The sequence below is a fragment of the Rhinatrema bivittatum genome, chromosome 1 (assembly GCF_901001135.1).
Source record: "Rhinatrema bivittatum chromosome 1, aRhiBiv1.1, whole genome shotgun sequence".
Lineage (NCBI taxonomy): Eukaryota > Metazoa > Chordata > Amphibia > Gymnophiona > Rhinatrematidae > Rhinatrema > Rhinatrema bivittatum.
The window spans coordinates 283,220,269-283,234,595 of record NC_042615.1 but is presented as its reverse complement, the minus strand read 5'-3'; the positions used below and the strand labels follow the sequence as shown (position 1 = coordinate 283,234,595).

Below are 14,327 nucleotides of genomic sequence, written 5' to 3'. Positions count from 1 at the left end.
ACACATATCACCTTAATCAATATGTGTGTGTTTTGGGTTTTTTTTTTCGCTCACCACCAAAGGCTAAGATACAATTATTAATCTATTTTAAAGCTGATACAGATAGGAATGGACATGATTTATCACACCCACCAATTAGTATTTTTTTTTTTTTTTACGAAACTATGTTACCGTAACTTAATGGCACCTGTTTAGTTGATATAATTTAATTCAGTTAGCAATATTAATTTATGTGCCTCATTGTAAACCGTTGTGACTGTATCCAACTTAATGACGGTATAGAAAAGATTTTAAAATAAAATAAAATAAAATAAAAATGTCTCTTATGAGACTCACTAATAGGCCTCAGATAGCACAAAAATGCAGTAGCCAGAGAAACCTTTGGTTGCTCAGGACACATTTCTGCTCTGCCACTGCTTCTGCCTTTATACTGGCTCAGTTTAAGGTCCCGTGTCTGATCCTTTGCACAGTACTAGATAACGGTCCAGCTTACTGGAATGAGAAATTAGATTGGTATATTCCTGCACGGTGCCTATGATCTGGTCAGACAGCTTTTTTCAGGTTCCTTCATTTAAGGAGATTGGCAGAGCCCGTTACAGAGTTTCTTCCTTCTCAGTAGCTAAACCCTCGGTCTAGAATAAATTACTGGAAGCTCTTAGAATCCTCATATCTGATGTTAAGAAAACACCTTAAAACTTTTGTTTTGAGAGATTTGAGTAAGGACATCTCTTGGCGAAGCTGAATTATAATTATTGTTGCTAAGCTATGGCTTTTTAGTTTGAGATGATTTTTAGACATTTTTATTTTTGTCAAGTGTCAATTTAGATTTATTGATTTATTGTACATTTATTGGATGCTGTGCACTGCTTTGAGCAACCTTCGAGGGACATGGAGAAGGTTTATGAATTTTTCTAAATAAGTAAATCAATAAAATAAATTAAGAAATCTGCAGAATGAGTTGCTGAGGCTGAGGGAGGTTTATAATGTGCCCAGATTAAAAGGACAGGTAAGGTGGGGAGAGTGAAGCAGAAGCAGCAGAGGGAGAGAGAGGAGGGGATTCGGAGGCAAGATTGTGGGGCCAAAATGTAGCCGAAGTCAAGGAACTGGAACTGGAAAATGTCCTAGAGCAGTGGGTGACCCACAAATGCAAACTGTAGTTTATTCTCCAGTACCGAAGGCTCCATAGAGATGGCCAGGGAAAATTCATGGGTAACAACTGGAGGAAGAAAACCCCAACGCAATTATCTGCACACTGTATGTATGCAAACTGTGCACATCTGGTTCTGTTTCTCTAAGGCAATGGTTCTGAGCCTGACCCTCAGAACACACCCAGCCAGTCAGGTCTGCAGAATTTTCACAATAAATAAGCATAAGAGAGGTGTGCGTAGGGTGGCAGTTACAACCCTAAGAAGACAGGGGACAACCTGCTTGGAGCAGTAGTTACAACCCAAAAAAGGCAGAGGTACAACCTGAGAGGTAGAATCAGGGACAAGGGGGAAGAAATTATTAAGTAAAGAAATAGAGAATAAAACGGAGGATATCATAATGCCTTTGTATAGATGCATGGTGTAACTGCATTGTGAGTACTGTGTGCAGTTCTGGTCGCCCTATCTCAAAAGATAACAGACATAGAAAAGGCACAGAGAAGACAGAGAAAGATGATAACGGGGATGGTAAACTCCTTTATGGAGAAAGGCGAAACAGGTTTGGGCTCTTTAGCTTGAAAAAGAGATGACTAAGAGGGGATATGATTGAAATGTATAAAATTGTGAGTGGGTTGGAATGGGTAAAGAGGGAACAAATCTAGGACTAGGGGTCACTCCATGAAACTAGCAACCTGCAGATTGAAAAGAAATCATAGGAAGTGTTTTTAAACTGAGCGCACAATTGAGCTGTGGAATCTGTTGCCAGAGAATGAGGTCAAGGCAAATCACATAGCAGGGTTCAAAAGAGGACTGGCCAAGTTCCTGGAGGAAAAGTCCATAAACAGTTATTAGCCAGATTGGATTCGGAAAGTCATTCTTATCCCTGGGAGTGAAATAGATCAACTATTTGGGACCTTCCACGTTCTGGTGACCTGGACTGGCCACTGTTGAAGACAGGATGCTGGGCTCGATGGACCTTAGTCTAAGCCAGCATGGCACTTCTTATGTTCTTATGAGTGGAGGTCAGCGTCCATGGGGGAATTTGTGTGCACATTTACCCAAGGTGGATGGCTCACTGCTGGGCAGGATGGATGAGCCATTTTGGTCATTTTCTGCCATCATTTACTATGTTCCTATGGTATATGTAAGTGTATTCACATATATGTAATCACACCTGCTTAGAAAGCTGATAGTGTGTGTGGGAGCCACCAAAGCCTTCTGTGATAACCCAGGCATGTCAGTCAATTCCAAAAGCCACTGGTATGCTGCTCCATTGTGATGGGCCCATATGTGCCTCCATCCCCATTTATGTTAAAATCTGGACAAGAGTGCTTCTTTAGCTCTTCTTTTGGCAGCCCTCTCCATGTCTACACGTCCTGCTCCATGGAGGCTGGTGTAACTTGGGTTTGGAAAGGTTAGAAAACACTGCCCAGGACAAGCAAAATACTGGGTGGGTTGCAAGTGCAGAGTTTTCTATCTTTTACATGCCCAAATTGGTGTGGATTGGCTGAACATTATTGCACCAGTCATTTGGATGTCCAATATAAAGATTTGAGGAGTCGTTCTGGTCCCATCTAACGCTGCCACCTGGCTCGATGTCATAAGGAACAGGCTAATCCAGTCCTGACTTCATCCTAATACAGGCAATGGATTTATACTTTTGATTTTCCATGGGACAATCAGAACTACAAGTCTAGGCATGCAATAGGTCAAAACCAGGCCAGGCTCAGCCTGTTCTTTATGACATGACCATTGTCTTGCTTTATGAAATACCCCAAGTCTCTTGTCCTGTATGTTTGTCTTATTAGCTTGTAAGCTCTATTGAGAAGGGACTGTCTTTTTGTATGTGTGTAAAGCACTACGTAAATTCATGTAGCACTATAGAAATGTTAAGTAGTAGTAATAGTAGTACATGGAGTCAGATGGCAATCCTAGCTGAGTTCTCTCTGTCTTCCTGATTTCAATTGCTGCTATTATGTGGATTTATTAGAATTTGCTAGCATGCTAAAGAGTTTTCACTGAATCTTTGCATGCATTTTCTTTAGTGTGCCTGCTTTATAAAATCAGGGAGAGGAGATGAGAAAAAAAATATATAATCCAATACAAGCAGACATAAGTTGAAATTAATTCTTTAATATGAGGAAACCATGAAAACCTGGCATGGTAAAAATACTAACTCATTTTTTCACTGCAATCAGTGCTGTGTGCGTTACTGTCACCTTCCATTTATTTGTTTGCAGAGTGAAGACAGTGCTAATACAGTGTTATTTGTCTATTATTTTACAGGAAAATAATATATTTCTGGCACTACACAAGATATATGTAATAATATTCCTTTTATCACTAGCAAATGTGGATTCCTATTTCTGTCTGCAGTCATAAGGGCCTGATTCACTGTGTCCATGGGAAAATGCCTTGAAGAATCAGGTCCTATAGATTGAGTAAAGCTAGCACAGCCCTCTTTGTAATCTTGCACATGCAAGTTTAACAATTTCAGTAAATGATGAACATGCATTTTCTTTTTGCCTTTGCATATTGAGAGCCCAGTATGGGCATATTTAAAATAAGAAGCAAACTCATGCCATTTGCCTACTTAAGAGCGGTTTCTGTTTCTCATTACCCAAACTACATGGCCAAACTACGCTGCTGTATGACTAATGAAAGGGTTCAGAAAATTAAGCGCCCTACGGATCCTGATCCACCAGCTCCCATTTTTATTCTTGCTCTTGTTTTACCCCTTCCCCTTCTGTTCTCTTTGCAGCGTGGAACACGATTTCCGGCAGCAGGAAGGACGATTCCAGCAGGTCCTGAGCATCCTTGAGGAGGACTCTGCCCAGAGCTCACCACGACCCACTACTCCGAGCAACCAGGAGCCGTCCCCAGTGCCAAGCCAGCCAGCCAGGCTGGACTCTAAAAAGTCCAAGAGGAAGTGCTTCTGGTTCTTGTGATGCTGCCTGCCACGCCATGGGCAGGCTGCGTGAGTGCGTAAATCCCTGCTCGCAGATGTGAATTCTTATGTCACTGCTTACACTGTGGAGGACTTCCTGGGCTGTCCTGGAAGAGATTCTCTTTCTTGGAATATATACATATAGAGACATAGACACGTATAATAAGGTCAGAGTTTAGTAGATAAGAGGGGACAGGAAGGAGACGGAGAGGGACACACCAGCTTTTATATTTTTCAGTAACTTCAATTTAAAAAAATGTAAATAAGAGGATCCAATATTTGTGAATGCTATATTTAAAAATTATTCAATAAAATCAATTGATAAAATATTTTCAATACACCTATTTTCACTGGATGTTTATTTTGTAGACAATAGGACACACTTTCCTTGGGCTGAATTTTTCCAATGTTGATAACATGTTTTTAGATTATTCCCTGCAAGGGATGTCTTCTGACTCTTCCATCCAGCCATCGTAATGTCTGCAGTATTTTCTGCTCTCCCCCACAGCCTCATCCATACATAGGCCATTCACTGCAAAGATCTCCCGAGTGCACAACAGCATGCTGCAGCTCTCTAAATAGCAGCTTTTTTTTGTTTTTGATTCGGCTGTTTCCTCCTGCTGTTTTGAGACCGGCCCCCATAGGGGTAGAATGCCATGAGGCTTGAGCCTTTTCTCACAACTACCCGGGGAAGGGGAGGTGTTTTCCCTATGTTATACCCCTGTCCCTAATCCAGCCATTGCAGTGACAGATCTTGGCCAGGGACCCGTAGACTGCAGCTCCCTCTGAAATCCGGGTCTGGACAGTAGATTTTATTTATTTATTTATTTATTTATTTAGAACATTTTATATACCGGCATTCGTTGTGGACATCATGCCGGTTTACAATCAACAAGTTAAGTTTGGAAAATTACATTTTAACAGGGAAGTTCAAACTGGGAGGGGGGTAACGATAGACAGCAAGAAAAGACAGGATAAACAAAAACAAGGAACCTCGCGTTGAGGAGATGGAATATAACAAAAACATAGCTCCTCAATATGAGGAGAGGGAGTAGACGTATGGTGGTCTACATTGGTACTGGTTGATGGCTTTTTTATTCTGGGTAAGCTTGGTTGAACAACCATGTTTTCAATTTCTTTTTGAAGTTGTTCATGCAGGGTTCCAGGCGTATGTCAGGTGGTAGTGTGTTCCAGTGGGTGGGACCTGCAATCGAGAGAGCACGGTCGCGTGTGGAGGAGAGATGGGCTGATTTCAAGGAGGGCACAAGTAGGGTGCCAGCTTTTGCCGTTCTGATGGGTCGACTGGAATTAGGAGATGTGAAAGGGAGGTCTAACCAGTTGGAGTTGTGCGTGTGGATTGCTTTGTGGATTATGGTGAGTATTTTGTAGATGATGCGTGATGTAATGGGGAGCCAGTGTAAGTCTCTGAGGATGGGTGTGATGTGATCATATTTGCGGGAGTTTGCGATGAGTCTCGCTGCAGCATGTTGTAGCATTTGTAGGGGTTTAATGGTAGAATAGGGAAGTCCAATGAGTAAGGCATTGCAGTAGTCCAATTTGGAAGTGATGGTGGCTTGGATGACTGTACAGAAATCGTGGGTGTGTAGAAGAGGTCTCAGTTTTTTGAGCACATTAAGTTTGAAAAAGCAGGCTTTGAGTATGGAATTTACGTAGTTCTTCATGCTTAATTGATGGTCCAGGATGACTCTAAGGTCTCTAACGAAGGGTTGTGTAGAGGGGAGGTTGGGTTTAGTAGTATAAGGCAGAGGAGAGGAGGCGGATGAATGGGGGGAGATGAGTAGCAGCTCCGTTTTGTTCGTGTTGATGGCAAGATGGAGGTTAATGAGGAGGGAGTTAATGGCAGTGAGGCATTTCTCCCAGTGTTCAAGGGCGTCATCAAGAGAGTTCTGTATAGGGATGATGATCTGAACGTCATCGGCGTACAGGTAGAACTTGAGTTTAAGGTCAGAGAGGAGGTGGCATAGAGGAGTGATATAAATGTTGAAGAGGGTAGGAGAAAGTGAGGAGCCTTGGGGGACTCCCTGCTGGAGGGGTTGTGGGGTGGATGTGGCGTTCCCGATTTTAACGGAGAACTTTCTGTTAGAGAGGAAGGATTTAAACCAGGCAAGGGCAAGACCTGAGATGCCGATGTTTTCTAGACGGGCTAGAAGATGGTGATGGCTAATGGTGTCGAAGGCTGAAGAGATGTCGAGGAGGGCAAGGAGGTAGCTGTGGCCTTGACCCATGCCTCGGAGGAGATGGTCAGAGAGGGAGAGAAGTAAGGATTCCGTGTTAAAGTGTTTCCGGAATCCAAACTGTGAAGGGTGGAGGATCAGATGTCACTGCTGAGCAACAGCTGAGACTCCCCCTCCAACACAGGGGCTGTGAATACTGCCTCCGCAACAGCCCCCAGTTCTGGCCTGCCCGGGCGATGGGGGGAGGGGAGAAGCAAGGGCATGGGAGTTAAAACCCAGGTTTTCCCATACAGCAGCATTGCACTTTGCTACGGAGCCACTGAGCTGACCCGGCAGTGCAGCTTTTAAAGCTGCTCCCTCGCAGATCACTATGCTTCACTGTGGGAACAGCCCTAGGTATCTCCCTGCATCCCAAACATGTCTTTCAGCAGCCTTTCCATAAACAGCCACAACAATAACCAAGACATTGATTGGATGCTAAAAGACAATTGAGCTGATCCCAGACATCAGTTATTCTGAGTGCTACTTATCCAGCTTAATAGATGAAGACTCTCCCCCACCACTACCTCCTCCGCAAAGTGATGCCATAAGCTCCTCTTGCATCTGAATAGAATACAAACATGTGACACCATCAGCAATGCCTTGATTAATTATCGTAAACGATAATGGAAGTGGCTTCGGGTTTTCATCTCAGCATGCACCATCATGCTTCACCACCATGCAGCGTTGATACAGAGGTGGAGAACCCTTAGCACAGTTCACCATTCTCCAGAAGAGGAGGAGGAAGAAGGAGGGGCTGTCCCACTAACAGCATGCACCCTTAGGTGGGCAATAATCCACAAGTGGGCGGGCAGAAAGAGAGATGGTACCGCGTGCTCTGGTCTTCTGTGAGGCATGAGACAAAGTCAAGAGCCCTATGCGACTGGCATGCATGGTTCACCTGGCGAACTGGCCTTATAAAATATATTTAGATCAGAAAAACTGAACACAGCACATATTAAGACTGCTACATTTACAGTTATTCTTCTCAAGGAAAATAAGTTCATCGCAATTAGATGGGGTTTTTTTTTCCTTCTAGTTTCGTATTTTTAAACCTGCAGTAAATGTACACATTGTAACCGTCCCTTCACGGAGGGTCACCTTCAGAGACTGCTGAGCATAAGGCCAACTTGCTATAGCATCTGGAAAATGAACAGATTCATCCTTTGGGGACTAAGAGATGAACAAACAAAACCAGTCCACTCAAACAGGCCAATGCAATAATCGACATGCATTAAATGAGCGCTCATGATTGAGCATTTGCTCCCTTAATGGGTGCCGATCCACCTCTCCCGGGCACCTGATTTAATATTTAAAATCGGGTGCCGCGGAAAAAAGGAGGCGCTAGTGGGAACTGCGTGCCCCAGCGCCTCCTCGCAGTGGGCACCCAGGAGAGATAGCTGTCAGCCAGTTAGGAAATGGACGTTCAGTTTTAGATCATCCCTATTCCTAACTTGTGACAGCCACAGGTTAGGAAAATGGTTGCTCGTTAATTGAGCTTCACTTTTCTTAACCTGACCGCTGGCAGACTTTTAAAAAAATGTTTCTTTTGGGAGACATTTCTAATTTTTTAGTTCCTTCAACTTAATATCGCCACAATAGCAAATCAGAGGAAGTACAGAAAAGCAGTATTGTGACAGCTTTTGTGTACACTTTTTAGGCTCCTCCAAAATTAACGCCTGCTCAGGGCAGGCTTTAATCTTGGTGAATAAAAATGTGTGCAATGGCAAACATTTTTTTTTTTGCATCGGGGGAATAGATAATAGCCTTATTAACATGCATTTACATGTGATGAACACTATCTACACACGCGATTGAGCGCGCATTTTGGATGCAGTAACCCCTGTTTTGCATCGGGGGTTATGGATGTGCATCCAAAATATGCATTCAATTGCGTGTTGAGCCATGCGCTGCAGCCAGTGCACGGTATTGCATCAACCTTGAAAATTTGCACTCCAAAACCAGATAAAAGCATTTATTTAAAGTCCCAGAATCAAGGTTCTGAAAAGACAGAAAAATCAGCAACAGTCTACAATGCAAAATAGAAATCAGCTTCTTAGAGAAATCCATTGATCTCAAAAGTAGCTCTCTTTACCTTCATGCTACCAGAGCACAGTCCAGTAGATTTTTCACAAAGATTACCTCTAGGACCTATCTCTTCTCAGGACCCAGTGACAGACAGGAACCCTCATCTCCTTTTTCCAAAAATCACTGGCTTCAGACTCCCCCATGGGAATGGTGCCCCATGGGTTAAAGGTCCTAATATTTCCAGATGGGCCACTGCCCTTTGCCAGAGGAAACCTGCTTTCTCCAGCAGATCACTAGAGCCCAAGTCTGGGCCTCACAATGGGACTACCCTCTCTGAGATCCCAAACAGGACACCTTACACAACAGCCCCGGAACCCTACTGCTCCAGCCAACAACTCCTCTCTCTGACTCATAGAGCCACCGTTTATACCACCCAAACCTGTCCATCCCCACTGAGGGAAGAACCCTTCTATCGGTCACTCCTTGCACGAACACTACTGGAACGTCTCGCTGGTGGAAAATTCTTAATTGTAAAGTGTAGTGAAGCCTAGCTAGCTTTACCATATGATTAAAACACAACACCGTTTTTTTCATTTAGGATTCTGTTTTTGAAATAGTAATTACTTACATGAGAGAAAGGCAGTTATTTCAGATAACTCCACAGAAGCAAAGAAAAACTTACTAGCAGTTTTGGCTGTTTCAGCTTCTAGGTTTCTGCAATTCTGATCCTGCTATGATCCTTTACATATGGACTTCTCAGGGTTCCATTATCCCTCAGACATATCCTGTTGGGCAATGGTGAATCTTGGTTTTCCAATTACTCCAAATCTGTATATGTGATAAGGAATGTTTGAAGTGCTACAGTATATGAAATCAACCCCAAGGCAACTGAAAATAGAGGGGAAACTATAGAAGTCCATCAAATGCCCCCAAACCTGAAAAGAGCCGCAAAGCTGTAAGAACAATGTGATAAATTGAAAACAGGAGTTGTTTTTAGTCTTCTGACCAGCAGCTAACTTTAAAAGATGGCTGCTGAAAAATGTTGTGATAGAAGTTTGGGCATTATGGCAGACAGCTGTTTTAATCAAGAGAACTATTCCATTAATAAGTCCTGTATCCTAGGTATGCAATCCCCTTTAGAAGGCAAGGTGCCACCCTCAGAGACTGTGGAGTTTGGCAAAACTTGTTACAGCCCTAGAATCAGAGTTCTCCAGTGGGGAGAAGAGCTACTCCCAGACCCAAGGGGATCAAGTATAGTAACTCAAACTCTCCACTAGGGGCGTGCAAGTCAATGTCTTTTTCATTTTGTTTTGATTTTTGTTTCATTTTTTGGTTCCCTTTGATGTTTATTTCATTTTAATTAAAACCAAACAAACATGAAAGAAAAAGAAACAATGAAAAAGCAAAAGAAAGGAAGGAAGGAAATCCTCCCTGCTTCCCCTCTCCCCCTATGCCTCCCCCCCCCCCCACCCTGTGGAAACCCATCGCACCCAAAATTTAAAAATGTAAGATTGCCTTTGGCATTCCCCATCCCCCAAGATCCTCTCTGACCCAATGTACCCCCATCTATTGGGGTACAGACGTGCAAACAGGACAGGAAAGATCCACAGTCACTCCTGCTCTGTTGGGGCCCTAGTTGGAAATGGCACCTTTGTCCAACAAAAATGGTCTGGCCTTAGAGCCCCAACAAGGCAGGAGTGACTGGGGATTGGCTCGGAAGAAGTAGCAGGTGGGAGAGGGGAAGGCCCAGGAGAGCCTCTTAAATTTTGGGGGCCCTGGGGTTTTTTTTTTTTCAGAGTTGGTAACAGAGTTTCTTTTTTTTTTTTTTTTTTTTTAAATGAAGCCAATAAAAATGAACAGAATTTTGTTCATTTTCTTTTGTCTTTAAAACAAATTGAAACAAAATAGGACATTTTTGTTAACATGTCCCATTTCATTTCAAATAAATGCACATCCCCCTAGTCTCCTCATCCTGAGATGTTGATCCAAAGCAGAAAAAGACTTTATTAACAAACAAAACACTCAATAGAGTTCAGTAAGACAAAAATCAGAAAACAGTTTGAGTTTTCAACAATGCAGAAGTACAAAAACATGGTTTCATGTTTAAGTATTATTATTATTTATTAAATTTACTATAAAGCTTATAATGATAAAGAAACCAAGAGGTTAACAAATAAAAAAATGACATATATAGTCATAAAGCACCACAGAGTAAAAACAAGAAAATACAAAAGTTGCAGCGACAACTCCTCAAGGGGTCCCCCTCTTTCAGAGGCCTAGAAGTCTTCCTTTTCTACTCTTAACTTGATCACAAGATACCTGGTCAATGTTACAGCCTCCCAGATAAGGCCTCCTATCCACTGCATCTGGGGTAATTGCAGCAGGATTCCTCCTTGAACCTGGCACCAAACGAAGATTATATCCCACCAGGAGAACTAAACACATCATTCCCAAAGGAGAGGAAGGCATACTTTCCTTTCATCTCCCAAGTACAAGGAAAGCCATAGCACACTGTTGTTCTCCCTTGCTCTTCTCCTTCAACTCCTGCTTCCCCTGGTTCCCATCTAACACTTATAAATTTAGGAAAATAGGCAAGGGACCATTACAAACATACCTATGGATACTCCCATATTATCTCCTATAGAAAAGGCCTAGCAGGCCTTCCATATGCTACAAAAGCCAGTTTCTGTCTGTCATACATCTACTAGTTCTGCTACCTTTCAGGAGCAAAGCTGGGGAAATAAAATAGAGACCTTGGCCATCATTGAACCATGCTGTTCATCTCTGCAACGAAAGTGGCTTCCCATCCCCCCACCACCAGTGCCCACCATGCTGACTCCAAAAATTATTTTTATCCTTGGTCGAGGTGTAGTGGCAGTGGAGGAGATATCCTCCATGGGATCCTCAGCCGTGGAGGTCAGGCAGCAGAAAAGGTGCCGAGACCGCCCTGATGGCACTGGCAGGCACCAGCAGAAGTGGGAAAAGTCAGCCACTTTGGGTCAGGTATCGGGAGCTACAGATGTCAGGCTGCTCCGGCCACAAGCAGCAGTGTTGGAAGGAAGGCGCTGGGCTGCGGGAGGAAGATCTGTTTTGGTGGCTGCAATTGTGGAGGACATCAAGAGCCACGGTAGTGGTAAAAATTGGGCCGAGGAAGGCATTGTTTTAGTGGCTGCATTTGTGGCACAGCAGCAGTGAGAGTTCAGCCATGTGATGGTGGGGGCAGGAAGGTGACCAGATTTGTGTCAAATTTTGTGGGCCACAGCAAGGATGAAAGTTCAGCCACGGGGAAACAAAGACAGGATCATGGTATCAGAGGGGCTGCTCCTATGTGGAGGGCGGGGGACTATGGGCAGAACCAGAGAGAGAGGAAGTGAGTGTGATAGCATCTGCTTGTGTTGTATAGCAAGAAATTCTATTAAACTCGTGTGGTCTTGTTGGACTAATTAGGATATGTTATTTCTTAATTCCATTTTATAACTAGCACTAGAAAGGTCTCATTTGCAGCTTATATATATTCAGGCTAATTTTAAAACCAGCGCTCATTGGCCCATATACATGCATATTGGCGCGCGAGCAGAGATACGCTATAATTTTAAATCATGCACGTACTTGTGCGCATAAGATTTAAAATATGCTCCTAATTTTAAGAGGTTACTTGAGCAAACAGACATCTTCCATAGGACTTTGCTGGCTCTTATGCTCGGATGTAAGTGGATTTTAAAACATGCTCACGAGAGAGACATTCCCAGTTTTTGCAATTATTCCAACGGTTTGCCCAGTCAATCTGAGGGCCATCCAGACCCCTCTAGTTCTTCATCCTGCATACCCCACTGTTGACCCAGACCCCTTATTCCGTCATGTAAGCCCTAAAACGCAAGATCTGCAGACCTGCTCCTCATCAGGAGCAGCAGTAAAGTTGCATGGCTAACAAGGTGCCAGGTGCCACAGCCTATGGTCTTAATAAAGTGAGTTATGTGCGTAACTGCTGGCCCCGCCCTGGAATGCCCATGCCCCTCCCCTTTTCCGACTCCTTATGTTCTGCTTATGCACATAAATCGCAGCTTTTAAAATCCACGTTGCTCATCTATGGCCCATATTTTAGCATGAAAAACACTTTTAAATCAACCTCATACATATCTTTTCAGAAATGTAAACTTTTCATGCATCTCTCCTGCCGGAGAAGATAAGGCCCCACCAGAATCATAAATGCAGATTTCGGAGGGGTTGTGGTTGGGATGACAGTCTTTGGGGGGGGGGGGGGGGAATAGAGAAGAGCACAAACGTTGGCAAATTAGATGTAAAACAGTAATAAGGCAGGCCAAGAAAGATTTGAAAAGACGTTGGGCGTTAGAATGTAAAGTACTGAATGAAGAGGTAGACTTAATTGGCATCTCAGGGACCTGGTGGAAGGAGGCTAAGTAATGGAACAGTGCTATACCAGAGTATAAATTACATCACAATGATAGGGTGTATCAACTTGGGGGGGGGCTGTTTTATTTAGGGATGGCATAGAGTTCAACAGGAAAAAGATCCTGCAGGAGACTAAATACACAAAAAAATCTTTATGGGTGGAAATTTCATGTGTGATGGCGAAGAATATAGTAGTGAGGTGTCTACAGATCATCTGGCCAAAATGAACAGACAGATGATGAAGTGCTCACAGAAATTACAGAAGTTAACACATTTGGCAGTATAGTAATAATGGGAGATTTCAATTACCCTAATATTGACTGGGTAAATGTCACATCAGGACATGCTAGTGAGATAAAGTTTCTAGATTAAATAAATAACTGCTTCATGGAGAGGCTTGTCCAGGAACCAACAAGAAAGGGAGTCATTTTAGAACTGATTCTTAGTGGAATGCAGGATGGGTACGAGACATAATGGTAATGGTGCTACTTGGAAACAATGATCATAATGTAATCAAATTTGAGTTACTGACTAGAGGGAGGACATTAAGTAAATCCTCTGCTCTAGCATTTAACTTTCACAAGGTAGACTTTGATAAAATGAGGAAAATAGTAAGAAAAAAACCCAAAAAGGTGTAGCTAGAAAGGTGAAGAGCTTACATCAGACATGGACATTGTTTAAAAAATACCACATTGGAAGCCCAGAGCAGATATATTTTATGCTTTATAGTAGGTAGAAGGAAGGTTAAATGACTGCTGACATGGTTAAAAGGTGAAATGGAAAAGGCTATTTTAGACAAAAAAATGTATTTCACAAATTGGAAAAAGGATCCAATTGAAGAAAAGAAGAAAAAGTATTAATATTGGCAAGTTAGATGTAAAACATTGATAAAGCATGCAAAAAGAGAATTTGAAAAGAAGCTGGCCATAGAGACAAAGACTCATAATAAAACTTTTTAAAAATATATCCGCAAAGGAAGCCTGTGAGGGTGTTGGCTGGGCCATGTGATGGGTTAAAGGAGCATGGAAAACCAGGCCATAGCAGAAAGAATAAATTAATTTCTTGCTTCAGTGTTTACTGAAGAGAATGCTGGGGAAATACCCCTGCCGGAAATGTTTCAGAAGAACTGAAACACAACACAGTGAACCTGGTTGATGTAATAGGGCAGATTAACAAACTAAAGAATAGAAAATCACCTGGACCAGATGGTATATACCCCAGAGTTCTGAAAGAACTAAAAAGTGAAACTGCAGTAATTTGAAACCCATCATTAAAATCATTTATTGTACCTGAAGATTGGAGAGCAGCCAAAGTGACAGATGTTTAAAAAGGAGTGTCCGGGACAACTATAGACTGGTGAGCCTGACTTTAAGTGCCAGGAAAAATCATTGAATCTAAAGAATAAAATCACAGAACATTTAGAAAGGCATGATTTAATGGGATACAGACAACATGAATTTATACAAGGAAAGTCTTGCCTCAGCAATCTGCTACATTTCTTGAAGGCATTAATAAACATGCGGTTAATGGTAATCTAGTAGATATGGAGGTAGATTTTAAAAA

At 42.6% G+C, this 14,327-nt stretch overlaps 1 protein-coding gene and 1 long non-coding RNA gene across 2 annotated transcripts in view; one reads left to right on the top strand and one right to left on the bottom strand.

The window, feature by feature from the left end:
* LOC115087999 overlaps window positions 1-4,432 on the top strand; it is a 270,678-nt gene extending 266,246 nt beyond the window's left edge. The window contains exon 2 of the long non-coding RNA XR_003855686.1: window positions 3,907-4,432. This is a non-coding gene — a long non-coding RNA (uncharacterized LOC115087999). The remainder of the gene's footprint in view (window positions 1-3,906) is intronic.
* LOC115087992 (dedicator of cytokinesis protein 2-like) overlaps window positions 1-14,327 on the bottom strand; it is a 1,829,205-nt gene that overhangs the window by 1,110,788 nt on the left and 704,090 nt on the right. The gene's annotated exons all lie outside the window — the stretch shown is intronic.